Here is a 27,497-nt window from a genome sequence, read left to right as displayed (position 1 = left end):
TTGTCAGCAATTGGTGTACTAACTTTGTGAAATGTAGCTATGCTCTCAGACCAGTCTGGCCAACATGGTGAAATCCCGTCTCTACTAAAAATACAAAAATTAGCCAGGCATGGTGGCATGCACCTGTAGTCCCAGCTACTCAGGAGGGGGAGGTTGCAGTGAGTGGAGATTGCGCCATTGCACTCCAGCTTGGGTGATAGAGTGAGACCCTGTCTCAGGGGAAAAAAAGTAGCCACACACTGGTGAGTGTTTAGTGCTATCTCAATGCAGAATTAATGTGTACCTGCCTGATGAGTGATACTATCAAGCATATTTTCTTATGGCTTCCAACATGTAAGAAATTCTCCTTTACAAAAGCCTATTCGAATATTTTGCCTGATTCTATTTGACTTAGCTCTCTATTACAGATCTACAGAAGTTCTCTTAGATATTCAGGAATTGAGTCATTTTTCAAATAAATATATTGCAAATGACTTTTCCCAGTCTGTGGCTTGACTGACAACTGAAAATTGTCAACTGAAAAGTTACATAATTTATAAACTTCGAAAGGAGATTTTATTTTTTATAAAGGGTTCAAGCGTGCAAGGTGGCCATTCTGACAGACTGGGAGGCATACCCTCCTGCTGAAACCGGAAAGGTAGGTTTCCAGGGAGGGGAGAGTGGAACAGGTATTTATGTTGATCTGGCTGGCCACATATACATATTCAACAGGGAATAGGAGAGCTCTGAATATTCATGCAGGGATCCTGCTGCATGAATGCTGAAGAAACATGCCTGCTACATGCAACCCATGTCGACTGGGGTGGAGACAACATTTAAATACATTATAATTAGGCCTCATGCTTCAAAAGGCGAAGGAGGGACACAAAGGCAATCAGGTGCACAGCCTCTGTAAACTGGCCAGAACCTGTCCACAGCCAGAGGTCTCTTACCAAGAGAAAGTGACTGAAATCAGTCTCTTGTCCAATCAAAGCTGTAGTTACAGCATGTGCATGTGTGTGTGCGCACGTGCACGGGGGCGCTCAGTCAGTGTGTGGTAATGGGTGAGCTGAGAGTTCTTCAGCATTGCTTATCTCAAGGCCAGTGCTGGTTTAGCTGCTAGAGAAAAAAGGAAGAGGAAAAATACCTGTGGCAATTAGAACATAGTTTATTCTTTAAGTTGAGGGGTGCGTGGCTTAACCTTGCCTGGCATGGCCTTACATCTTGTGTATAATGTGGTGTCTTCCTGCTGTAAAGAGTCTGCTCTGACAGTCTTATGGTCTCTGCTTTAACATTAGTACTGCTCAGTTGTGTCTAAACCACAAAAGGGAGAGAGTCTAAGGACAGGTGTGTGACCTCCCAAATACTGGCCAGGAAGTCAGTACTTAAGACTTCTCTGGGGTCTTCTGGGTGAAGAAGGGCTCTGTCTAGTTGGTTGAGTGGCTTCGGAGTTTATTTTTAGTTCTCAAAGCATTTAATTTTGATGAAATTTTGCCTTATATTTTCTTCATTTTTAAAGCTTATATCCTATAATAAATCTTTCTACTCAGGATAGTGGATGTATTCTTTTAATTTTATCTCTCTATGGGTTCCAGAGTTCTAGTTTTAATTTTTAAATCGATGACATCTAAAATTCTACTCATAACCAAAACAACCAAAACATTCTTGGGGGTTACCAAGGACAGTTTCAAAAATCTTCCATTTATGGTCCTTAAAGAATTTACTTGGATCCTGGGCTGCAGGGCACAGTGGCTTTAGTGCACCTCTGCTCTTAAGACTATTCAGAAACTGTCTTTGTAAACCCAACAGGCTGTTTAAAGATCAGCAGTTCAGGGCTTTCTTGCAGCTTGCAGTTACGCGGCAGCTGTTTTCTGGATCTCGTGAACGCCTGCACGCATACTTCTCCGGGAATTTTCTAACTGAATTCTTAAGGTATTTCCAGTGGCTTAGCTATCTCTTTCTTTTGCTTACTGCCACACACATGCCACCAAATCCTACCCTCCAAGCTTCTCCTTCTGCACCCTGGACTCCCAACCTCCAGTTAGACAATCTGCATCTTCCCACACCTGCCTCAGGTTCCATCAGGCCACTGTGCCTCCCACAGCTAGCAGGCCGGGTGGAATCCGGTGTAATTCCTATTACACTTCTGAGGAAGGTGGCCAGGGGGTGTGGACGATGCGGGTGGGAGCGGGTAAGGTTGAGGGCAGGAGTACACTGCGGTCTTCTGTGTCCGACCTCACTGGCCCAGGTGCTGCTCTCTCTCCAGTTGTCTGCCTTCAGCCCTGCGTGGGAAATCAGGTCTGCACCCTGATCTTCCTGACTTCTCATTTCATGAGGAACCCGAAGGGTTGAGCCGTTGCTCTTGTTCCACACATTCTGTCCAAAAGGTGCCATCCTCTCTACTTGCTCCGGGGCCCGCCCACTGAGCTCTGGCGCTCAGGCTGGGATGCCGCCCAGTACAGAGGTTCTGCAGCTCTGCGGTTCTGACTGCCCCACACCAGCAAGACAGAGGCTGCAGGGCACGCTGTGGTGGAACAGCATTCAGAGGCGTGGGCCGAAGGCCTCTCTTTCCACAGCCCCTTTGCAGACCCCGTGGAAGAGGCACCCCTTTGAGGAGCACGGTGGCCCAAGGCCGGGCTTCACATGCAGGCTCTTGGGTCCAGTGGGTCCTCCCTGTGCCTGGCATAGCCAACTGCTTCAGGCATCTCACCTGATTTCCCCTCCTCCACCACCCGAACTTCTCCTCCACCCACTTGTTCTGCTGTCCTTAGGACAGCAAGATCCCCGGCCCTTGGAAAAGCCCCATCCCCAGTGCTGGGGGAGGGAGTTGGGTCCAGGTCGTCTAATCCCAGAAGAACAGAGAAACTGAGGCAGGAAGGAATCCTTTCCCTTGCGGGGTCTCTTGGCACAGCCCATCCAGGGGCCTGGGTCAGGGTCCAGATATCCTCTACCTTCCTTGAGGACCTTGGTTTTCAGGCCCCCAGGGTTGGTCAACATGGAGTCTTCCCCATTGTTCATCTGGGAACTGTAGGAATATCCCATGGGGCCCTCTCTTACCATTAGAGACACCCAGAAAATACTCCAGCAGAAACTGAGTGCAGGGCACTGGACCGCTGTAATTATAATTACAAGGTGTGGAGGTCAGATAATTATAATTACAAGGCGTAGAGGTCAGATACATTTTGTGACTGTTTTCTCTCTGTCTGTGGCTTGCCGGCCTTTCCACTTTCTTAGTGGTATCTTTTGATGAAAAGATATGGCTAATGGTGATGACGTCTAATTTATCCTGTCTTTCTTTCATATATATATTTTCTGTGTCCTACTTGTTGGTAGGCTAATCTTTGCATTCCAACAAGTCTCGAAGTATCCTTGAAATGCTTTATACTGCTAACTTTCCAGTTTTGGTATAAAATGACTTCCGTGTGCAGCGTGAGGGAGAATAACACTGTTGGTCTCCTCCACCTCCACAGGAAAGTCCATCAATTGAAATGATTTCTTTTCTTCGAATGAACTGCTTTTATTGAAAACCCATCTATTGACCCGTATAGCTGTGGATCAGTTTCAGGCCCCTTAACTCTGTCTGTTTATCTATTTGTCACTCCTGATGCCTTGCCTATAATAGCTTATAGTAAGCCTTAAAGTCAGATAGTGCAAATCCTTGTTTTGCTCTTTTTCACACGGTTCAATAAATTTTGAAATAGGTAACAACTCATGAAAACCCTCACACACATCGGGATATGCTGTCGCTTCCTCCCTCTCTGATATGTTTGGCTGTGCCCTCACCCAAATCTCAACTTCAATTTGTCGCCCAGAATTCCCAGGTGTTGTGGGAGGGACCCAGGAGGAGGTAATTGAATCATGGGGGCTGGTCTTTCCAGTGCTATTCTCCTGATAGTGAATAAGTTTCCCCATCTGATGGGGTTATCAGGTGTTTCCCCTTTTGCTTCTTTCTCATTTTCTGCTGCCATGTAAGAAGCACCTTTTGCCTCCCCAGCCATGTGGAACTCTAAGTCCAATTAAACCTCTTTTTCTTCCCAATCTCAGGTATGTCTTTATCACCAGTGTGAAAACGGACAAATACACTCATTTCAGAGTGGGACACATGCTGTCACTCACATATGCTGGTTGCTGACTTGTGACCAAAGATTGTCTATTGTACCTTCTGGGGACAACGGATCTCCAGGTGTCTGCAGGAAGGATGAACATGCAAAAAGTCCGCAACACTCAGCACAGTCTGGATTTAGTCCCATTAGTCTGAATGGGACTAATACTTTTATAAAAGGGACCCCAGAGAGTTCTCTAACCCTCTTTCCGCCCTGATGATACAATGAGAAAGTGCCAGTCTATAACCAGAAAAAAAGTCCCTCACCATAATCCTACCATGTTGGCACCTTGATCTCGGACTTCCAATCTCCAGAACTGTGAGAAATAAATTTCTGTTGTGAGTTAGCCACCCAGTTTATGGTACATTGTTATAGAAGCCCGAACTGAGACAGAGATGGAATCCCATGGAGAGTCTAATTTGCTAAGCTGGTCATCAGGTGGGATGTTGCCAGCTGGAAACAAGAAGAGCTGGCATTTTGTGCATAGGAAGGAAGATGGTGGACAGGCCCATTGTCGTTGGCTTTGTCCGCCTTGGCAAACTGGCGACGGGGACTCAACTCACCTTCGCCAGCCACGGAAACACTGGGAGGACCTCCAGAGGAGGTTAGGTCAACTAAATGGTAACTTGAGATCCTGAAACCTCACAGGATTTTTTTCTCTTCCCTTTGATCTCTCTTCTGCCTAACCAATATGACAGGAGTCGCGGCCTTTCTTTCCCCTCAGAAAGGGATCCCTTTCGGACAGGACCGAAGTGGTCCGCTCTTTCCCCTAGGCTTCTCCGCAGGCTCAACTGAAGAGACCCGAAGCTCCAGGAGAGGCGGGTGAACCCAGTCGTCTGCCCGGCTGGCCCTGGTCAATAGGCTCGGAAGAGGCCGATTTGGAGGACAGAACGGAAGAAAAGACCTAAAGGTAGACTCTCATGATGTCCAGATGTTAAAAGACTCAAATCCTAAGGTCCGACTGTGCGGGGGAGGGAGGGGATCTGGAGCTGGATGGACCCCCGAGCCTTCATCTGGAGAGTCCTCTGCACAAGCTCAGACAGCAGGACTAGGCGCACCAATGGTTCTCAACAGGGGGCAACTTCGCCCTCACACCCCTCCCCCATCCCCGCGGGGACCCTAGGCCGCGACTGGGGGAAGCGGGAGGGAGAATGTCAAGCCCCTGGCATCCATCTCGTCAGCGGAGGCGAGGGATGCTGCTAAACACCCTAGGATCCACCCGAGGGCCCCTCCCCCACCCCCACCCCGAAGTAGCTGTTCCGCGGAGGTGGAGAAACTCGCGTGTAGATCATCAACGTCCACGCACTTGGCCGACGGGAAATCGAGAATTGGCGACCAATTGGATCTTGGATCTGAGGGAAAAACTCCAGCGTCAGAGGAAACTCTCGGGTTTTGGCCGAAGAATATGGAAGGGTGGCGTCGCAGTTACCTAAGATGGGAAAACGGCAGTTGTCGCACGTTGCAGGGGGGAAGGTTGCAGGAGGGAAGTTTCAGGGTCCCGATACTTCCTGGAAAGAGTTTTCCATCCAGCCCGTCTCGGTTTCCGCATCCGTCTGAGTCCTTTATGATGTCGGGGATGCCGGGGTCTGAGTCCTTTATGATGCTGAGGGTGTCCTGGTCTCACCCCGGGTGCCTCCCCGCTCCCGCCTCCTCCGGGCAACCTGGTGCGTGGCTCAGGCCCCGGCAACCTGCGGCCGCCTTTCCACGCGCTACCGCCTCGCAAAGGCGCGTCTGTAGGTCAGTGGTCAGGTGCAGGCGGGAGGCTGCACCTCGCTCAGGAACTCGGAACTTGTGGCCTTGGTGGGCCTCGCTGAGCGCTCATTGCGTTGCCTGCGGGCTCTTCTTTTGGAGAAAAGAGGGAACGGCCTTGTGAGACGACTCCAGGAGCCATCAGCGACCCCTACAAGGCCGAAGTCCTCCCAGAGCACAGGGTCACTGTCACTTCAGACCAAAGACAGGAGAGAAAGCATTGTCGTGCATCTCCCTGGTGGTCTAGTGGCTAGGATTCGGCGCTTTCACCGCCGCGGCCCGGGTTCGATTCCCGGTCAGGGAAGCTTTTGGCACCAGCCTTCCTCCCCCGGGAATCAGGGAATCTTCTTACTCCGCTGTCAGCCGGCCTGCTCCAAGGAGCAGACGTAGAACAGTCTCCGCAGTGAGGTGCAAACCCTGGCGAAGGAGGGCACGTCCTGGTGGACCGCCTCTCAAGACACGGCTCTGGCTTAACTCCGTGTCAGTTATCTGCTAAAGCAGCTTTAGAGAGCGACTGAGCGTCGCACTCAGGTGTACCCAGCCGCGAAGAGATGCCAGCCCCTGCGATCTGCACACAAGAAGCCCACCCTTTTTGCCGCCGCCGCCCCGGAGGCGCCGACGGGGCTGAGCTGCGAACTAAGAGAGAGGCCAAGCCGAGTCGTGGCGTTTGTGCGTACACGGGCGAGTCAGCTGAGCCTCCTCACCTCCGTTTGCAGCTGCCGTGTTTGTTAGGCCTTCGAAAGAGGTGACTGGAGGCGATGCCCGGGAGGGTGGGAGGAGAGTGAGCGCGGATGAAGTCTCCAGGGCCCTTCCGTTTGTAGATTGAGCGGTGGAGGAAGACGATGTTCGCTGACCAAACGAAGGCAGCAGGTGGAGGAGGCATAAACGGAAAACTGTTGCTGGTGTCCTCAGCAGAAGGCAGGTGGAAAAATCAGCTTTGGGACCTCAAAACAATTGTACCACAGTCAAATCCCACAATGTCTGCACTCTACCAAGCGCTTGCGCAGACTTCCGTGCAGAACCCCGCGCCCACCGTAACATCAGGGGAGAGCGGGAGCCTGGGAGGTGAAGTGCACAGACTCGGCAGAGGCGGCGGGCAGAGCGGCTGCAGTTAGAGGGTGGGGTGGCTGCGGGGCGGGAGCCGCTGCTGAAAGGAGGCCTGGGTTGTCGCGTGGGTTACTGTGGATGGAATCTCTGGCGGAGAGAATGGCGGAAGGTTCCATCTTTGGTGGAAGAATGGCGAGGGGTGAACACACCGCCAGGGGAGAGGAGGCTGTGCTGTCCCTGCAGGTTATGCGCTCATTCATACTTACCTGGCAGGGGAGAGACCGTGGTCACGAAAGGGCTTCTCCCAGAGTGAAACTTCCTCATCGCACTCTAGACTTGCTGATCCCGGTGATTTCCTCAATGTGGGAAACGGTGTTTGTGCCAGAAGAGGGCTGCGCTGACATAACCGGGTTCAAGACTGACATGGCCTCACGCCCACCCAAAAACGTTTACGGCTTCCTTCTCTCTCTCTCCCTCTCTTTTTTCTGTCCTGAAGCTGCAGACCAGCCAGGTTGCGAGTCGCTTCATAGTTTCCGCTAAACAGTGAGACACAGAGCACGTTGAAGTTTTCTCTTTGATTGGGCCTCTTGTTTGTGAACTATTGCTTTCTGGCTATCTGTCTGCAGATAAAGGCCGCAGCTGGTGGAAAAATTAAAAGCAAACCAAAAGACACGTGGGTTCACCCCAGTGGGTCCAAGTTATAGCCAGACTGTACCAGGATTAGGATTAGAATCGTGATTGCTGCTTTCCGTGCCGGTAGCGCTCACACCAACATGGTGAATGTTCCTAAAACCCGCCGGACTTTCTGTAAGAAGTGTGGCAGGCATAAATCCCACAAGTGACACAGCACAAGAAGGGCCAGGATTCTCTGCATGCCCAGGGAAAGCGGCGTCGTGACAGGAAGCAGAGTGGCTATGGTGGGCGCTAAGCCCGTTTTCCGGAAAAAAGCCAAAACTACAAAGAAATTGTGCTAAGGCTTGATCAAGTGCCTTGAGCCCAACTGCAGATCTGAGAATGCTGGCTACTGAAAGATGCAAGCATTTTGAATGGGAGGAGATAAGAGAGAAAGGGCCAAGTGAGCCAGTTCTAAGAGTCATTTTTTCTTTTATGAAGACAATAAAATCTTGAGTTTATGTTCAGAAACAAAAAAAAGAAAAAAAGAAAGAAAAAAAAAAGAACCGAGGTTACTGCAGGTAGGCAGAGTCCCAACTACTGTAGAATCCCAAGGCACCCCACACCTACTGCCCGTCGTTCTGCTTCCCTCGCCCCACCTCTCTCTTTCTTTCTTTCTTCCTTTCTGTACTTCTCTCTTTTGACGGTTCCGCTTTGTCGCCCAGAAGCAGGCACTTTGAGGGAGGGAGGAGCAAGACAGGAATTTAAGTTGAATGAGTTGACCAAACATACATATTCAACAAGTTATAGGAGGATTCATGAATATTTATGAAGGGGGTCCTGATGCATGCTTATTGAACAGACATTCACATAATATACTACCTTGTTCACCTTGTTGTGGATACTTAGCATTTAAATGCATTACAATGAGACCCTATACACAAAGGTCTTTTCAGGACACAAAGGCACACAATGCACAGCTACTGTAAATCTGACAGAACCAGTCCATGGTCGCTGGTCTTCTCATCAGGATAAAGTTACTGAAATCAGTCTCTTGTCCAATCTAGGCTGTACTTACGGCTTGTGGAAAGGGGGTTCGGTATGTAGTGAGGGGTGAGCAGCAAGTGCTTCCACGCTGCTTCTACTCAAGGCTAGGGCTTGTTCAGCTGCTAGAGAAAAACCCTGTGGCAGTTAGAACATAGTTGATTCTTTACTTGTAGGGGGTGTGTGATTTCACCCTTGCCTGGCATGGTCCTAGGTCCTGTTTATAATTTGGTGTCTTATTGCCATAAAGAGTCCGTTCCGTCAGTCTTATGATTGCTATGATAACGTTAAGGTTGGTCAGTTTTGTTGAAACTGCAAAAGGGTGTGAATATAATGAGGCTTGTCTGGCCTCCTGTTTCTTCTTGGCCAGGGTCTCAGTTTTTAAGGTTTGTCCAGGGTCCTGTTGGCCAACAGGTGGTCCATTTAGTCAGTTGGGGGACTTAGGGTTTTATTTTTAGTTTATTGAACAAAGTTCGGTCCACCTTACTTGGGTTAGCTAAATTACAATACAAAACCAAACTGTCGGGCCAGGTGCGGTGGCTCACGCCTATAATCCCAGCACTTTGAGAGGCCGAGGCGGGTGGATCACAAGGTCAAGAGGTCGAGACCATCCTGGTCGACAAGATGAAACCCAGTCTCTACTAAAAACACAAAAAATTAGCTGGACATGGTGGTGCGCGCCTGTAATCCCAGCTACTCGGGAGGCTGAGGCAGGAGAATTGCTTGAACCCAGGAGGCGGAGGTTGCGGTGAGCCCAGATCGCGCCATTGCACTCCAGCCTGGGTAACAAGAGCGAAACTCCGCCTCAAAAAAAAAAAAACAAAAACAAACTGTCTTCCTAGATTAAAGAACAGAGGACAAAGTTTGGACAACCATAGCAGCTGGAACATCAGGGGATTCAGCACATAGTGTGAATATAGCTAACAGCAGTATATAGCATATTTCACAGTAGCTAAGAAGAGAGATTTGAAATGTTCCCAACACAAAGAAATGATAAAATGTTTGAGATGATGGATATCCTAAACACTCTGATTTGATCATTGCACCTCATAGGCATGTATCAAAATATCATATGTACTCCCATAAATATGTATCATTATTTCATATCAATTAGAATGTAAAACAAAATAATAATAATAATAAGCAAAGAAGGCAGGAGAAAACTTTTGGAAGTGATTTTTTTTTTTTTTTGAGATGGAATCTCGCTTTGTCGCCCAGGCTGGAGTGCAGTGCTGTGTTCTCAGCTCACTGCAACCTCCGTCTCCCAGGTTTAAGCAATCCTTATGTCTCAGCCTCCCAAGTAGCTGAAATTACAGGTGTGCGCCATCATGCTGACTAATTTTTGTATTTTTAGTCGAGATGGTGTTTCACCATGTTGGCCAAGTTGTTATTGAACTCCTGACCTCAAGTGATCTTCCAGCCTGGGCCTCCCAAAGTGCTGGGATTACAGGCGTGAACCACCGCGCCCAGCCAAATGATTTTATAGTATACATTGTGGTGATGATTTGATGGGTCTATACTTATTTCCAAACTCAGCAAGTTGTGTTCATTAAATATGTACAGCTTTTAGTATACCAAACATACATTAGTAAATTGATTAAAGAAAAAAATACAGAAAATAAGAACATACAGTTATTGTAATTGTCCTGTGATTAATAGATGCCAAATAGAGACAAATACAAAATCTAAGAAAACACAGAAAACTTGTTAACAAATAGATTTGTGCAGGAATATTCATGCACAGCAGCCTTTTTCATAATAGTCCAAACTAGAAATAACCAAAATTGTCCATCAACTGTGGTGTATTCACACATTGGAATAGCACTCACCAGTAACACCCAAATCAACTAGATACATACAATAATGTGGATATATACTAAAGACATGAAAAAAAAAAAAAACACAAAAAGTGAATTTATGTGAATTTCAAGCAGTGAGCAACATAATCTGTGGTGATAAACAGAATGGTGGTGATGAACTGATAATCAGAATAGTGACTAAGTGGAGAATGTGGGATTGCCTGGAAGGGACTCTATGGACCTTTAAAAAAAATTTTATATTTTTTTAAATTAAAAAAATTTTTTTATAGGGGATGGGGTCTTGCCATGTTACCCAGGCTGGTCTCAAACTCCCTGGCTCAGTCAATCATCTTTCCACCTCAGCCTCCCAAGTGCTGGGATTACGAGCATGAGCTACCATACCTGGTGTCAAGATCTTTTTGGGATGATGGAAATTTTCTGTAACTTTATCTGGGTGATGATTTCATTTGTCAATATTTAATAATCTGTCTAGTTCATATATTAGAATTTTTCACTATGGGAATTACATTTCATTAGTTTGCTCTTTAGCATAAACATGGGGGTTGGGGGATGGAAGATGGAGACAATTCAGTGTAGACCATGGCAAGGAGTTTGGATTTTATTTTAAACTCAATAAAAGCTCATTTTCATTCCCCACCCCCCCCAAAAGAATCCCTGCTACTATCTCAACCAGAAGAACAGCTATGACTACACAGTTTCATGTATAAACTGTTATTATTTTATATGTTTGAAGCAGTTTTTATGGAACATTAATGATTTGCATTGACCCAAAGCCATTGGCCTGAGGATGTACTCTCAGACGCAGGGTGGTAGAAATCAGGGTCACGGGTCTGTGGCAGTCGGCGGTGATCCACGACTTTCCTGTGCAGTGGGGCTTAGTAGGATAGAAGCTGAGGTTTTAATGACAGGCACAAATAGGCAGAAGAGAAGCGATGCCCTGACGCACCTCCTCACTTCCTGTGTATCACTTCCTCCCTGGTTTTGTGAGACTGACACTAGGGAGACTCTTATGGAATATCTGTCTTTTCCCTTCAGCTGCCTGACTTTCCTGGGCTACTGGCCTACACATGTGTAACCCTGGTCACCTCCATTTTCATGACAAACTGAAGGAAGGAGGGCCAACAAACTGCACACTCTCCATGCTAACCTGCAACTATGCTGTGTGAGAGTATTAGTGAGATGCCTCAAAAACTATGTGATTTCAATCCTTTTACATTTATTATGATTTATAAGGGTTAGCAGATGGTCAGCCCTATAGAACGTCTCATGTGTACTTGAGGGGAAGTGTATTCTGTTCTTGTTGGGTGGAGTATTCTACAGATGTCTGGTATGTTGTGTTGTTTAAATCTTTTATTTCCTTATTGATCTTCTGCCTAGTTGCTCTATCCATTATTGAAAATTGTGGTATAAAAGTCTTCATCTACTATTGTTGAATTGTCTATTTCTCCCTTCAGTTTTTTTGTTTTTTTTTTTTAACTAATAACTTAGATTTTTAATAATGGAAACAACTTTGCCATTCTAGAAACAATGTTAGGGGAGAAAAATCTTCCCTACAAAAATAAACCCATCAAAATGATAAATATTGTAACTTTTTTTTTTTTTTTTTTTTTGAGACGGAGTTTCACTCTTGTTACCCAGGCCGGAGTGCAATGGCGCGATCTTGGCTCCCCACAACCTCCACCTCCTGGGTTCAGGCAATTCTCCTGCCTCAGCCAATTCTCCTGCCTCAGTCTCCTGAGTAGCTGGCACTACAGGCACGCGCCACCATGCCCAGCTAATTTTTTGTATTTTTAGTAGAGACGGGGTTTCACTATGTTGACCAGGATGGTTTCAATCTCTTGACCTCGTGATCCACCCGCCTCGCCCTCCCAAAGTGCTGGGATTACAGGCGTGAGCCACCGAATATTGTAACTTTTTACTTCTGCCATTTAAAATGCTCCCCTGCAATACTACCCCTTCGTTTAACATCGTTCCTGTCCCATCACACTCTGAAGAGAAAACAGCATGACAGCAAAGCTTAGATAGTTGAACATAACGATTTGTACAATGATTCTTAAAAAATCTTTGGTCTTAGTGGCCTTTTTTCTTCACTTACACATTAAAAATGCTCCTGCCGTAACCAGTGTTTGGGGAAAAACCTCAGTCTTCAAGAACTATGAACTGACAGAATTTCAATACAGTAAGTTTCCAAATTGCAATTTGTAGTGGACAGTCAGCGAGGTTCTGGATGATTATAGATGAGGATGCCTAGTTAGACAGTCTACTCCAAGTAGTTAAAAAAAAAAAAAAAATTCACAGATACCCATCAGCTACTGCTTTAGGTTCTAACAGTGTCTTAATCTGAGAAACAAATGCCCCACAAAATCTAAGTTTACTGGGATGAATGAGTAAAAAACCAGGTGGCTGAGAACAATATACTCAAACCCAGGCCATAGTCTGAGTAGTAAAATTAGCATAAAAATCACAAAGGCATTCCCTGAACAGTAAAGGTAAAGTGCTGGATGACAACGTCACTAAAACCTCATCAATGTACTAAAGAGAAGTTACATGCAAAATTAAACAAGATGTGCCACACATATTTTATAGCTGCTAATTCTGTTTTTTTTTTTTTCTTCAACTTTCCTTAAATGCTTAGGAAGATAAGATTGTCTCAGTAAATTGTGTGGCACAGCATAAGAACTTAAGTCTGCCTCCAACAAGATGGGTATTCTCTGAAAAGTAAATCCCATTTGAATTCATGGTCATCTTTAACTTGTCTGTGACTGCTAAGTTGTATTTATGAACTTTCTCTTTTGATTTCCTCTTTGCTGAGGTAACTGGGTTTCCTTCTCTTTTTTTTTTTGAGATGGAGTCTCGCTCCGTAGCCAGGTGCCAGGCTGGAGTGCAGTGGCGCGATCTCGGCTCACTGCAACCTCCGCCTCCCGGGTTCAAACAATTCTCCTGCCTCAGCCTCCCGAGTAGCTGGGATTACAGGCGCGCGCCACCACGCCCAGCGAATTTTTGTATTTTTAGTAGAGACGGGGTTTCACCATGTTGACCAGGATGGTTTCGATCTCTTGACCTCGTGATCCTCCCGCCTGGGCCTCCCAAAGTGCTGGGATTACAGGCATGAGCCACCGCGCCCGGCCTGGTTTCCTTCTTTCTCAACGTTGCCCTGGGGCGCTCTCCCGAAGCAGCAGGTCCTGGCGGTGAAGAAGTCCTCCGCGTCCTCCTCCAGGCCGCTGTAGCCGCTGCTCAAGCTGCCGGTCCCATCGTGCGCGGGCGGCTTCCCGGGGGCGCAGGCGGCCGGGCAGGCACCGGGCAGAGGTTGTCGCGCGCGCCCCTCGAGGTTCCCGGCGCGCGGTTTCCGGTGTCCGGCTGCAGCTGCGGCCGCCGCTCAGCCCTCTCCTTTCAATTCTACCAGCGTTTGCTTCCCGTGTTTTGAGGCTCGGTTAGATGCATATGTGTTTATAATTGTACTTTCTTCCTGATAGATTAACCCTGTTTTCATTACAAAATACCCCTCATTGTCTTTGGTAACTTGTGTTAAAGTCCCTTGTTTAGGCCGCGCGTGGTGGCTCTCGCCTGTAATCCCAGCATTTTGGGAGGCCGAGGCAGCGGATCTCCTGAGGTCAGGAGTTCAAGACCAGCCTGACCAACATGAAGAAAACTCGTCTCTACTAAAAATACAAAATCAGCTGGGCGTGGTGGTGCATGTCTGTAATCCCTGCTACTTGGGAGGCTGAGGCAAGAGAATCGCTTGAACCGGGAGGCGGAGGTTGCGGTGAGCCGAGATCATGCCATTGCACTCCAGCCTGGGCAACAAGAGCGAAACTCCGTCTCAAAAAAAAAAAAAAAAAAACCTCTCGTTTATTTTGTCTAGTATTAGCACAGTTGTTACTGGGCAAACACCAGGGGTTTGATTTAAGTCTTGCTGCTCACTGCACAGAATTCCAGTCACTGAGACAAGTAGTTCTGGCAGGAAAGAAGGCTTTCCTCAGGTTCTACAGCTGAGGAGGTGGAGATCAGTCTCAAATCCAGCTCCCTGACCAACTCAAATGTGGAGTTTAGAGAGCAGGGAAGAAATAATGTAACTACATGCAGGGAGAGGTAAGAAGGAGGAATTGGTCAACAGGAAGTAGGTGGTGGCTTAGGCAATTAGAATGGGATGAGGGGTCTCACATCTCATTGTCCAGAGTGGGTACTCTGGTAAATTTCAGTTCTTTGATACACTCTGGAAGACCCATAGTTGGTTTCCTGAGACAGGAACTCAGGTAATACAAATGTAACTTTCTCAAATTTTAAGACTGAGAGGGTCAATTTCTATGTTGTTCAAAAGAAACCATAAACATCAGTTCTATGGGACAATTGGGTTGGTTTCAAAGTCACTGCGCTTTCCTGTGGTTGCTAATTCCATGATTATGTTACATTGTACGGCAAAGGGATTTTACAGATATAATTAAATTAACTTTAAAATAGGGAGATTATCCAGGCTAGCTAATCTAATCATATGGGCCTTTAAAGTCTGGGTCTAGAGGTCAGAGGTCAGTGAACTAGGAAGTCAGAGATCCAAAACATGTTAGTGATTCGAGGAGGAAGAAATTCTTCGTTGCTGACTTTGAAGATGGTGAGAGTCACAGTCAAAGAAGTAAAGTCCTCAGTCCAACAACTTCATAATTAGTGCTACGTGCAGATGTGCGCTAACAATATTTTTAAATGCATTTGCCATATGTGGTAAACAGATTCACTTTGTCTCTGCCTAGTCTTCTCTTTCGCTTTGTCCCTGCATGCTATTATGTCTGTCTAGATTGGCAGATACAACCATGAGGGCTTTGTGCAGCTTTCTCTCCTCTCCTGGAACGCTATGGCTCTCTAGAGCCAGATAGCACTGCTGAAGGTGGCTGCGTACAGGCAACTGATTGTATTAGAAGTCACAGGCCCCTAATTCATCAAGGCTCTAACCTTCACCTACTCCAAAGTTCTAAGAGCCCTCCTTATAGCTTTCTATCAGTTTTATACAGATTATTACCCACAAACCTTGCTCTTCCTTGAGCCCTAACGCCAGGGCTTCTAATATCTTCACCACTTTTGAGGTATCTAGTAAGTCTTCCTTCTGAAGTTCCAGTTACTGCATCCCCACTGCATAGTGAGAAGTTACCAGAGGACCAGCCCAAAGCCTCACATGCAAATCAGGGCTAAACAGTGACTGGATGGTATTTTGTCTAGATCAGCCATGGGTATTGGCAAATGTGACAAGGATATTATTTCTAAACGTTCCACACTACAGAAACACACTAGAGCTTACTTCTCATGTTAAAAGACAACCTGGAGGAGTGGTTGTCACATCTCAGGCCAAGCATTAATCCCTCCAGGATTACAAGCTGGCTCCCAAAGTTGCCAAGGTATTGCTTAGACAAATTCTTTAATCTCTGTCATACCTAAACTATTGCCAGGTCCCCACAATTTGCACCTGGCTGCTATACCTCTAGGAAGACTAAATTACCTATGAGTCAGAGTCTGACATAAGCCTTCTGAATCAATTCACATCTGTCTCACATCCTTTTTGGTTTACAACTGATAACCATGAAGGGATTCTGAGTGGAGGTGCCCTGACCTTTGACAAATCTCCAATCGGTGCTTGGTACCAGCTTGAGCTACCTTTATTGCTCAAACCAACAGGACAATTTGCTGAGACCTCAGAGATCCCCACCTCCAGAGAATCCTGATTTCCCAAAATTTGGTTGAAATCTAAGGTTTATTTTGCTGTACAACTCATTTTCTGGAGTTTTACCTGCTGCCAACAATGAAGCAAGTTTTCCTGCTTCCATGATGGTGGAGAGCAGGCAGTTCCTTTCTGGCGTTTCAGCTCACTTCTTTTTTTATTTTTTGCCTGCACCCTCCTCAGCTCACTTCTAACAGGGAAGGAGAGTTTGAGTTTTTTCCTGCTTCTGGGATGGTACAGAGCAGTCTGCAGCCTGGTCCCCATTCCTAGGTAAATAACCGAATCTGTGTTTTGTCTTGGAAATTCTCCTGAATGACTCAAGATTAGAAACCAACTGATCATAATTTCCCCTTCCCACTAGAGCGCTCAGCAGTCATGTGAATTGTGCGATCATTGATTTTCTTAACTTTCTGGTCTGGTTTTATTTCCTTCTTCTTTTCCATTGGGTTTGACCATCTGACTTGATCAAATCCAAAAAAAAAGTTCCAAATTACGGGGAACAAGGCCTCTGAATCGGATAATTTTGTGAAAAAAAAAATTAATTAAAAATAAAAATTCCACAGCTAAAGTGTAGGAACTGGGTGGTTAAAAAAAAGATAAAATAATAATAAAATTAAAATTAAAAAAAGAGGGAGACCTGGGGAAAAAAAGCAGCCATCAAGAAAATAAAGGTTTTGACTACTTCAGGGTCTTTATTTATATCACAGAGCCACTTTTGTGAGCCAGACCAAACTAACAGAGCGATGGCTGCCACCTCGTGCCCCAGGCTGCAGTTCAGTAGCTCAGGTTCTGCCCCGCTTTTCACCATGACAACCTGGTTTGGTTCCTAAATCAATTTCTTTCCAACTGATATTTGGGTTGCTTTTGAAATATCAGCTGTTTGTCCCAGCTGAAGTACAGTAATGGAGGCTAAAAGGATTTTTAATATGTATATTTCAATATATGTATATGTATATTAAAAATTATAATATGCACACATATTTATAAATGTTAATATATGTTAAAATATATATTTATTTAAAAGTCATTAATACTTTTTTGTCTTCTTGGACCTTGTTGTTTGAGAAAAAGTCCTTTTTCTTCTCAGCTGACCGAATTCTGTTTTCTCCGTTTACTTCTGTCTGTCTCTCCTTTCCCTGGCCACCCTCTGCTGCATGAGGGACCTGAAATAGTTCCTAACAGCCTGGGATTTCTTAATGAAAATGGCGGGATTGCCAGACTTATTTTTGGTAGAAACCTCTGTTTTTTCTTATGGAATCCCAAGGGTGTAAACAGAAAAGTTCCTCTCAGATCTTAAAGTGCTTGCTTTTGTACTGTGCTACCGATTTTTTTTTTTTTTTTACTAAGTATTGACTAAAATAGTTATTACAACAGAGGATACTCCTGGGGTGTTTAAGATAAGAAAGGGTGTCTTTGTAACAAAATGCACTATAAAATAATTATGTGGCCTAGCCCAGGGTAATTCTATCTTTTGAAGATTTAGGATTCAGTGTGAGCTCTGCTGAGAGCTCAGGTCCAATTAAAAGATAGAGACTAAATTGAGAACTATCTAAATATAATTGGTCTACTTATGCAATCCTAGGATAGATTTCTGTAATGTTATGTTTGATTTGGCATCCATTTTTAATCTCCCTCTAGTACACCAGACTCTTTCTCACTATACTTTGATATCTAAATTTTGCTATCTGATGTTTCACCTAAGAGTTGTTCCTTAATATATAAATTAGGACTCTCTAGCTGACAACTGCCTAGAGCAACGAAACAGGTGATCAAAAAATTGGAAGTCTAAAACAGGAGGAAACAGAAGAGTTCTTCTGAATGTATAAGATCTACTCCTATCAGCACGTCTAATGCATTATATAATTACGTGTCGTATATATGTTTCAGTACTAAAAACACATTTTAAAAACTCGATTTAATTGACTTAAAGGGAAAAAAAGCACTTAAATGAAATACACCATCAGAAAAAATAGACTTGAAGACAAATGCTTTTACAAGTTCATGTCACCTAAGTAAATCTTTAGTAAATAAACTGGTTTTAAAATTATTGGTAAAAGAGAATTAGAAATGGCTTCAGAATTGACAACATACCTTTTCATTGAAATTTACTGGTCAAGTGGTTTTATATTTATCTCTGCTATGTAGTATAAGGTGTCAATTTGAAATGAGGGTTATAAAGCTATGAATGTGGCCCAAAAGAGAATTATCTTTGTTTGTGTAATTTTTGATAAATAAGGCAATTAATATTGTTTGTTTAATGAAAATAGCTAAGTCTTGAGTTATTGGCCAAAACAAACAACCAACCATTTATCTAATCTTAAGAGTTTTTTTTTTTTTTTTGGTTTAGTTTTGTATTGTAAAGGCAGGGTTTTGAAGGGGTGATCTTGAATTCCGGGATTCAAGATCCACCCACCTCAGCCTCTCAAAGTACTGGCTTCATGAGGTATGAGTCACCATGCCCAGAGTAACCTTAAGGTTCTTACTTAGGAAAATCTGAAATTCACAGATAATAAAAATATTTAATAGGGAAATAACTTTAAATGATAACTATCAGCTGGGCATGGTGGCTCACACCTGTAATCCCAGCACTTTGGGAGGTTGAGGCGGGCAGATCATGAGGTCAGGAGTTCAAGACGAGCCTGGTCAACATGGTGAAACCTCTTCTCTATAAATATACAAAAATTGGTCAGGCATGGTGGTGGGCACCTGTAATCTCAGCTACTCGGAGGCTGAGGCAGGAGAATCGCTAGAACCCAGGAGGTGGAGGTTGCAGTGAGCCAGGACCGCACCATTGCACTTCAGCCTGGGGGACAGAGTGAGACTCCGACTCAAAAAAAAAAAAAAAGGAAAAAGAAAACATACAGAAGCTAAAATAATTCACCAAACCTCTCTGCAAGAAATCTTAAGAGTCCTCCAGGTGGAAGCAAAAGGATACCAGATAAAAATGTGGACCTACACAAAGAAGTGAATATTAGAAATGGCTTTTAGAAAGCATGTACTGCACGTTTTCTTATTTAAATTAGATCAGATCAGATTAGATTAAATTAAATTAGAATTTAAATATTTCTAAAAAATATTTGACGTAATAAATAAAAGTAATAATAATGAATTACAAACATAACGGGTAAAATAAAAACACATGGTAACACTAAGATAAAGGGCAGAAAGGGAGGTGTCATGTCACTTGAAAGCTGACTGTGGTGAATTAAAGATGTGTCCCAGAAACCCTAAAGCAGTCGCTGAAATAAGGAAAGCGTTATAGCTAATAAAGCAACAAAGAAAAAAAATGGAATGAAATAAAAACCATGTGATCACTCTGCTGGAACAACTGCTCTCCAGGCCTTTCCCTATAGAAGCACACAGTGGCCAGTGAGAAGTGAACAGAATGATGACTGCAGCATTGTTTGTAATTATAAAGATATAAGAAAAGGGTTTTATTTATTTAACAAACAGACAGTGGAACAAACAAACAATGGAAGCAAGTCCTTTGCCAAAAGGAACGCTGAGGGTCATGAGACGCTACTCCTCCAAAGATTTCGGGGTTCCCAGACGCCTAGTTCTTCTGGAAGATCTTATTCTTGAGGAGCAATAGGTCCTCGCCTTTGGGGGTGCTTTCAGGTTCTTTCTCCATTTCCTTATTCTGCTACAATGAAAACAAAACAAAACAAAAACAAAATCCCCTCAAAACCAAAAAACCAATTCTCACTTCCAGAAGGTCCCGCCTGTGCCTCCGCGGGAGCCTTTCAGGAGGTCTGGATGTCTGGCCCACCGCTCCCCGGCTTCTGTTTCTGCTTTTGCTTTTCTCTTCCCGGCTCCCGCCCTCCCGCCAGGACCCACCGCCGTCCAGCTGCGCCCCGGCCCCACCGCGCGGTAGATGCACTGGAGACCCTGCCCGTTGCCGCCCGCGGGGTGCCGAGCAATCAACGTCAATAAACCCTTTGTGAAAATAACTTCCCCGTGGAAAAAGCCCCCCTGATTTCCGTTCTCAGGGCTCTTCAGAGGACTAAAAGCTAAAGGCGAGGATGCATTAATTCTTCAAGTCCTAGTCGTGCGCCCTGCTGAGCGCCAGCCCCTGCTCCCCGCCAGGGGACCCGCGAGCGACCCTCACCCCATCTCTGCCCTGGTGGAGCCCCCGTGCGGGACACAGGATCCGAAGATGGTAGCGGAAGCTCCACAGCGGCCCCGATAGCGACTGGGCAGGGTGGGCAGAGGCTCCCTCACTGGGTGAAGGCGGCGCAAAGAACGGGAAGAGCCATCCCGGGAGCCCGCCGTGCGCTCAGCTTCCCTTGGGCCCCTAGGGGGCTCAGGCGGGGTCGGACCAGGGAGATTCCGGGGGCTTCTGAAACAGGCGAGGGGCGGGGTGGGCGAAGGCCATTCATCTGTCCTCGCTCCGGAATCTCCCAGCGCGCGGGTGTCCAGCGTGACCGCTCCGGTCTCTCCGGTTTTCCAAGGCCTTGCTCAGTCGTCCTGCCGGCGGGCTGTGACGATGGACTAGACGGAGGAAGTTTAGTGAGTGAGCCCTACCTGTAGTGCCCAGTAGAGACACAGCACCTGTCTCTGTGGCGCAATCGGTTAGCGCGTTCGGCTGTTAACCGAAAGGTTGGTGGTTCGAGCCCACCCAGGGACGCTAGTTTGGAACTTTTAAAGCATTCACGATTTGTCAATCACTAGATAAGTGGTGTAGATTTTATCTTCCTGAAGTCCTAAGCCACTAATTTATGACTGATCCGAGTCAAAGCCCAGCCCACCTCCCCGACCAGATTCTTAACCAGATGTCTTCTGAAGTGCCAGGTTTACACCTGTGCAACTCAGGAATCCTGAAACAGAGAGCTAGGAACACACTTCTGGTGTGATAAAATCCTAATTCAGTCCGTTATTCGCTTAAACGAGTAATTTATGTGCCTCTAGTTTTTCTTTTTTTCTTTTTTTTGAGACGGAGTTTCGCTCGTTACCCAGGCTCAATGGGGCGATCTCGGCTCACTGCAACCTCCGCCTCCTGGGTTCAGGCAATTCTCCTGCCTCAGCCTCCTGAGTAGCTGGGACTACAGGCGCACACCACCATGGCCAGCTAATTTTTGTATTTTTAGTAGAGACGGGGTTTCACCATGTTGACCAGGATAGTCTCGATCTCTTGACCTCGCGATCCGCCTGCCTCGGCCTCCCAAAGTGCTGGGATTACAGACTTGAGCCACTGCGCCCGGCCTAGTTTTTCATTTTTTAACAATAGGAGGCCAGTAGTATCTCCAGGATGTGCCTGGATTTGATATTTCTGTAGTGTAGAGAACTGGATGCACCAATGATACATTATAGAGTTTGTATGCCTCTAATTTGAGTACATTCTGCAAATGTATCTTTCACGGGAGCAGTGCCAGATAATATTACAATATGAATATCTATAAAAGGAAAAATGTGCAGATGTGCCTCTCCATGGGACCCATGTTCACACTGATAGAGCAATCGCTCTAACAATTATAGGTGCCTGTAATCCCAGCTACTCGGGAGGCTGAGGAAGGAGAATTGTTTGAACCTGGGAGATGGAGGCTGCAGTGAGCTGAGATTGCACCACTACACTCCAGCCTGGGCAACAGAGCAAGACTCCATCTCAAAAAAAAGTTTTTGAGATGAGGTTGGTTTCAGTTTTAGGATGACAAAGAACTCTGCAGTCACCACTCTTGTACACCTGGCTGTGGTCATTGTGGTCGTGTCTTCCCCGCAGACATTTCTATAGTGTAGGGAACTGGATGCGCCATTGCTGCATTACAGTGTTTATATCATGCTTCTAATCTGAGGACACTCTGAGAACGTATCTTTCACGGGAGCAGTACCAAATAATATTCCAATATGAATATTTATAACAGGAAAAATGTGCAGATGTGCAATTAAGCTGCGTGCCTCTCCATGGGACCCATGTTCATAAAACGGTGGCATGAGGAATCATCTGAGAGTGGCGTTTGTGGCCTTCTGACGTCAAACGCTGAAGCAGAGGACATGAAAACCATCGCTGTACATCCTCTGTAGGCTGGCCGGATTCATTCCTAGGTCGGTGGTCACTTATCAGAAGGGAATGCTGGTTTTTTATCAAAACCACAGAAGGGAGGGAAAGCCTCAGGCCGTTAGTTGGTAACAGTGGCGAAGCAGGTCTTTCCAAAGGGCTGGTTTGTTAACCCTGAGGAAAAACAAGCCTAATTGTTACCAGATGGTGCCATGCAGTTCCAGGTTCCTGGTGTCCCAAACAAAGAACTGCACATGACACACACAAAGCAGCAAAGCAAAGTTTATTAAGCACAGTAACACTCTCAGAGAGGGGAGAGCGGCCTGACCTCCGGGAGATGACATCAGTATTAGTTTGGTGGATACACTGGGTCTTTTTCTGTGTGTTTTTTTCCTTCTCTTCACCAGAACGGCTAATCTTTAGGCAGTGTTTGCCTTTCGCTTGATAGGGAGATTGCTTAGTTACTTCGGCCCTTGTGCGCTTGCACGTTGCCTCATAATGGCAGTTAGTGAGGGAGGGGTTTTAAGGGAGCAAGTGCGATGTGCAACCTCCGATTCTGTCATAGCCAGAAACTCGGTTTTCAAGGTTTCTCTGCGGTCCTGTCAGCCTAGAGGGAGTCCAGTTGTAGGGCTTAAAGCTTATTTTTATTTTTCAATCCTGACACGAGAAGGCTGGATTAATGCAGATTCTCTGCAGGTGTAAATTTCCCCTACAAAAGAATTTTCGCTGGTAGCAGTCGCTCACGCCTGTCATCCCATCACTTTGGGAGGCCGAGGTGGGTGGATCACCTGAGGTCGGGAGTTTGAGACTAGCCTAACCAACATGGAGATACCCTGTCTGTCTCTACTAAAATACAAAATTAGCTGGGTATGGTGGCACATGCCTGTAATCCCAGCTACTCAGGAGGCTGAGGCAGGAGAATCACTTGAACCTGGGAGGCGGAGGTTGCAGTGAGGCGAGATGGCACCATTGCACTCCAGCCCGGACAACAAGAGCAAAACTTCATCACACACACACACACACACACACACACACACACACGCACACACAGATAGCTTTACAGGGTTACTTCTGTTTGCCGGCTCTCTGACAGCTACTTTGAAATATGCCAAAGAAATATATTCTGGGGTAAAATATTTTTATTTTCTTCATCTATCTACAGCCTCACCATGCTGGCAGCCCCCGATCCCAGCAGACCTGAAGCCTTTTTTTAAAAAAATCTTTCCCACTCTTCTGGTTGCCTTCAAGTCTCTGCCAAAACACAGGTAACAGAGGCTGACTCCTTGCAACAGCAAGCTCAGAATATGTAGCCTTTGCTTTTATTTTTTTTCCATTGTGTTGGTCTTCGTTCATTTGCAGAAGCTTCGGTGCAGAGCTGACGAGGACACCATCTTTGACCAGCCCTCAGTCAGTTTCCTCTGAGCCCTTTTCTCTGTTAGTTCCTGGCCTGCCAAGTCCAGTTTTAGAAAAGAATCCTGTTGAGCTGAGTTTAGCAAGAGTCTTCCCCACCACCTTTGATAGCTAATCAAGTTCCTCTTAGTAATTTTCCATCCACTGACTTTAATATCTTGCTGGTTGGCTATAAAGCTTCATCTTTTCTTGCTTCTTTTTTTTTCTCATTAAACTTTTTTAATGGGTCTCAAAATTCTGTGACAAATTGTTGGTCAAGTTGTTTCATTAAAAAGTACTGATTTTAAAAACCAATGACTTAAAACTGCCACACGCAAAAAAGCAAACCAAAGTGGTCCACAAAACATTCTCCTTTCCTTCTGAAGGTGTTACGATGCATTGCTATCATTGACCAGTCTTTTACTACTAAACTTAAATGGCCAATTGAAAGAGAGTTGAGCTCGGTTCTCTGCTGGTCTCTCTTGCCTACTGTAGTACATACATTAAAATCTGCCTCAGGTTTTTAACAAGCGTCCAGTGTAGTCCCTCTGAAACTACTTTGCAAAATTATGACAATAAGAGAAATCTGACATGGCTGCCTCCATCTTGGTTCTAGCCTCGCAGGCTAGCTGCCTTCACTCATTCCTGTGCAATTGCTCCCAAGCTATTTTTGGAAAAATTTGAGTTTATAGTTGAAATCAGGCGTCCCCAACCCCTAGGGCCACAGACGGTACTAGTCCCTGGGACTGTTAGGAACCCAGCCGAACAGCAGGCGGTGAGCTGCAGGCTTTCAAGCGTTACTACCTGAACTCTGCCTCTTGTCAGATCAGCATCGGCATCAGATTCTTATAGGAGCTCGAACCCTATTGAGAGCTGTGCATGTGAGGGATCTAGGTTCCATGCTCCTTATGAGACTCTGACTAATCCCGTGACCACCCTGTGCTATTCCTGTCTCATCTAACTAATGCCTGATGACCTGAAGTGGACAGTTTCATCCGGAAACCATCCCCCACCCCCTTGCGTAGAAAAATTGTCTTCCATGAAACCAGTCCCTGATGGCAAAAAGGTTAGGAATGGCCAAAAGATTGGTTTAAATGATAACTTCCCCAAAATGAAATTACCCCTGTGAAATTAATGAAAGGCCACCAAGTTAGGAGGATGAAAGGGGCCTGAATTCTACTAAGATGTATGCCTCGTTAGATCATTCCTAGCCATTATTCCAGAGGTCACAAGATTTGCAGCTTCCCCAATTACTGCTGGGAAGAACATCACTGTTGTAGAACCTAAGATTGGCCTCTTGAGATATCTTTTCAGGCTTTTGCATTTCTGACTACCGGATGTCACCATTTGGCCCGAAAATCAACCAGTCCCTCAGGCCCCACCCAGAAGCTGACTCAGTGCAAGAGGGCCATTTTCCACACCCCTGAGATTTCATCCCCAACAGTCAGCACTACCCAAACCCTAGCCCCCTCCCCACCAAACTATTTTTGAAAGACCCCTTACCTCCGAGTCTTCAGTAAGATTGATTTGAGTAGTAACTCTGTCTCCCACATGTCATGGCTGGCCTGTGTCAGTTAAACTCTTTACTGCAATCCATGGTCTCCATGAACTGATTTTGTTTGTACGGTGGGCAGGAAGAACCCCTTCAGGTGGTCATATCTGCAGGATGGTGCCAGTTCTTTCTGCAAAGCCTGGTCAGATACCCAGAGAATATTTCTCCGCTACCGCCTGGACAGTGCGTCTCCCTGTCAGTATCCAGGAAATGGGGCCTGGATCAAGTATTTAGTATTTGGCCGTTGCTACACTGTCACCTAATCCATCATTTTCAACATTTTGCCACGCCTTCCAGTGGCCTAACTGGCCACCATGCCACGGAATCTGTGCGTTATGGTCTCCAAAGAGCTCACCACTCGATGTTTTGTGATTTGAGCAATGGAATAGAATCTGATACTGGTGGGCCGGGGGAGGTCCCCGAACACTGGTGGGATCTCGACCCCAGCTGTGGTGTCCAGGCTCTTGACACCATCTCAAGAAGGAAGTCAAAGATGAGTCAGTAAATAGTTAAAGAAGAGATTTATTGCAAAGCAAAAAGTACACACTCAAGAAAGGGGAGTTTGGGCAAACCCAGGAGAGAGAACAATGGGGTCTGCGGTTTCATCTTGACGTTTTCTTCAAACAAGGAGTGGAATATTCATGAAAATTCCTGGGTAAAGGTGGAGATTTCTTGGCTGTGATGCCACCCATTTTTATATGAAATATTGGTGATCTCAGAACTGTCCTGGCACTGGTGGGTGTGTGATTTCGTATGTTAATGAGCATATAGTGAGGTCCTAGGTGAAACCCACGTCAAATCCAGCACCACATTGGGTCCAGTCAGTCTCAGCCAGCTTGTCTACACCCTGGTTTTTCAACATCTTAGCTCATAGCCTCGAGTCACGTAAATCTGCTGCCTAGAATTTGTTGTCCTGTGACCACTCTGTACTATTCCTGTCTCAAATCTACTTGTAAATATTCAAACGGTCTTTGACTTGGGCATTCCAGCTTTGCTTACTTCACAGCGTTTCCTGCGTTATAATCCAATACGGGGAAAGAAGATCCAGGCGTTTGTTAAACACGTCACACAAGATGTATCCCAGGTGTTTGTGTCAAATGTGGATTATTTTGTTTTTGTCTTTGCAGAATATAAAATACGAACATGAGGTCAGCACTGAGGTCTGGAGAAGGCTGTGCAGGAGATGACGTTGTCCGGCGCCACGCGTGAGAGTGTCCAATCGTCTCTTCTCGGGCAGCATATGTTTCTACAATACTGAATTTGGAGGAAAAAAAACCCTACAAGATTCATGAAACTGGGCAACTGTTTTTACAACATTACGAGCGATAAAACCGTTATCGCTGGTTTGTATTCCTGGGAGGACCGCAGCATTCCACCAAGACAGGTGAGACTGCGGTTCTGACCTGGACGGCTGCTGTGCAGGCATCGGAGCCGTCTAGCTTCATAAATATGGTTTCTCTCGGATACTGAACGGCTTCCAATTTCAAGGGGAATGCTACATCACAAGGATAAGGATGTGAAAAGAACCAGTTTCCTTTGTAACCCTAAACGTTCTAGTCTGCGAATTAAAAACCATTATTTGAAGAATGGGGCTCGGCAACATAGAATAAGGACACGCTTCTTTGGGAGCGAACAGACCGGGGGAGGGAAGGAAGGGAGAGGCCGACGTCACTTCCCCACCAGCTCTGACAGCGGGTTGGTGGCTGAGTGGTGGAGGAGCAGAGGGGACTGGGAAGGCGCTGTCGGTGACATCACGGAGAGAGCGACGTCTATGTAGATGAGGCGGCTCAGGGGCTGCTGCTTGGCCACCTGCTGCTTCGCCAGGAAGGCTTTTCTGTTTTGTGGGAGCGAGTCCAGGACAGCTAGTCGGACCCGAGAGTCCCAGCTGTGTGTCAGGGCTAGGAGGGCTGGGGGTGCGGTGCCCACGGCGAGTGACCGTGCGTGTAAAGGGTGAGGCGTATGAGGCTGTGTCGGGGCGGAGGCAGAGGAACTCATACTTACCTGGCAGGGGGGATACCATGATCACGAAGGTGGTTTTCCCAGGGCGAGGCTTATCCATTGCACTCCGGATGTGCTGACCCCTGCGATTTCCCCAAATGTGGGAAACTCGATTGCATAATTTGTAGTAGTGGGGGACTGCGTTCGCGCTTTCCCCTGTTTTTTTTTTTTTTTGCAGTATGAATAACAGATAAGCGTGTGTTTCTGCTAATAGTCGCAGAGGTTTGTACTGATTCTATGGTGTGGTTTGCTGTTTGGTCACTTCCAGACCTTGTTATTTCAGACCACAGCGGATGTTGCTGAAATAAGGGTGGTAAACACCATGACGCAGTTGGAAAATTTAAAAGGGTAACGTCCCCCACCTGCTGTCAGGATTCCAACCTGCCCTCTTGCCCTCAATTCCTGACCCATGATTTAAATGCCCAAAAGCGGATGTATCCAAATTACAGTGCACTTAACTGTTCTGCACCAGCCTTTATTTTTTTCTCTTGAAAACATTACCATCCACGGT

The 27,497-nt window shown here is 46.0% G+C and overlaps 3 non-coding genes and 1 pseudogene across 3 annotated transcripts; 3 read left to right on the top strand and 1 right to left on the bottom strand.

Annotated features, from left to right (window-relative positions):
• Positions 1-1,820: 1,820 nt before the first annotated feature.
• Positions 1,821-3,021, bottom strand: LOC105709924 (protein FAM231D-like; annotated as a pseudogene).
• A 3,042-nt stretch (positions 3,022-6,063) lies between these two features.
• On the top strand, positions 6,064-6,135 carry TRNAE-UUC (transfer RNA glutamic acid (anticodon UUC)). Its single transcript has one exon. It is a non-coding gene; the product is annotated as a tRNA-Glu (tRNA).
• Positions 6,136-20,608: 14,473 nt separating this feature from the next.
• Positions 20,609-20,682, top strand: TRNAN-GUU (transfer RNA asparagine (anticodon GUU)). The gene has a single exon. It is a non-coding gene; the product is annotated as a tRNA-Asn (tRNA).
• Positions 20,683-26,981: 6,299 nt separating this feature from the next.
• On the top strand, positions 26,982-27,145 carry LOC135272403 (U1 spliceosomal RNA). The gene has a single exon (XR_010340556.1). It is a non-coding gene; the product is annotated as a U1 spliceosomal RNA (small nuclear RNA).
• Positions 27,146-27,497: the final 352 nt, after the last annotated feature.

This window comes from Aotus nancymaae, unplaced genomic scaffold (assembly GCF_030222135.1).
Source record: "Aotus nancymaae isolate 86718 unplaced genomic scaffold, 86718_ANA_hifiasm-v0.15.2.pri h1tg000108l, whole genome shotgun sequence".
NCBI lineage: Eukaryota > Metazoa > Chordata > Mammalia > Primates > Aotidae > Aotus > Aotus nancymaae.
The sequence above is the reverse complement of the archived record's forward strand: the minus strand, read 5'-3'. Positions and strand labels throughout refer to the sequence as shown.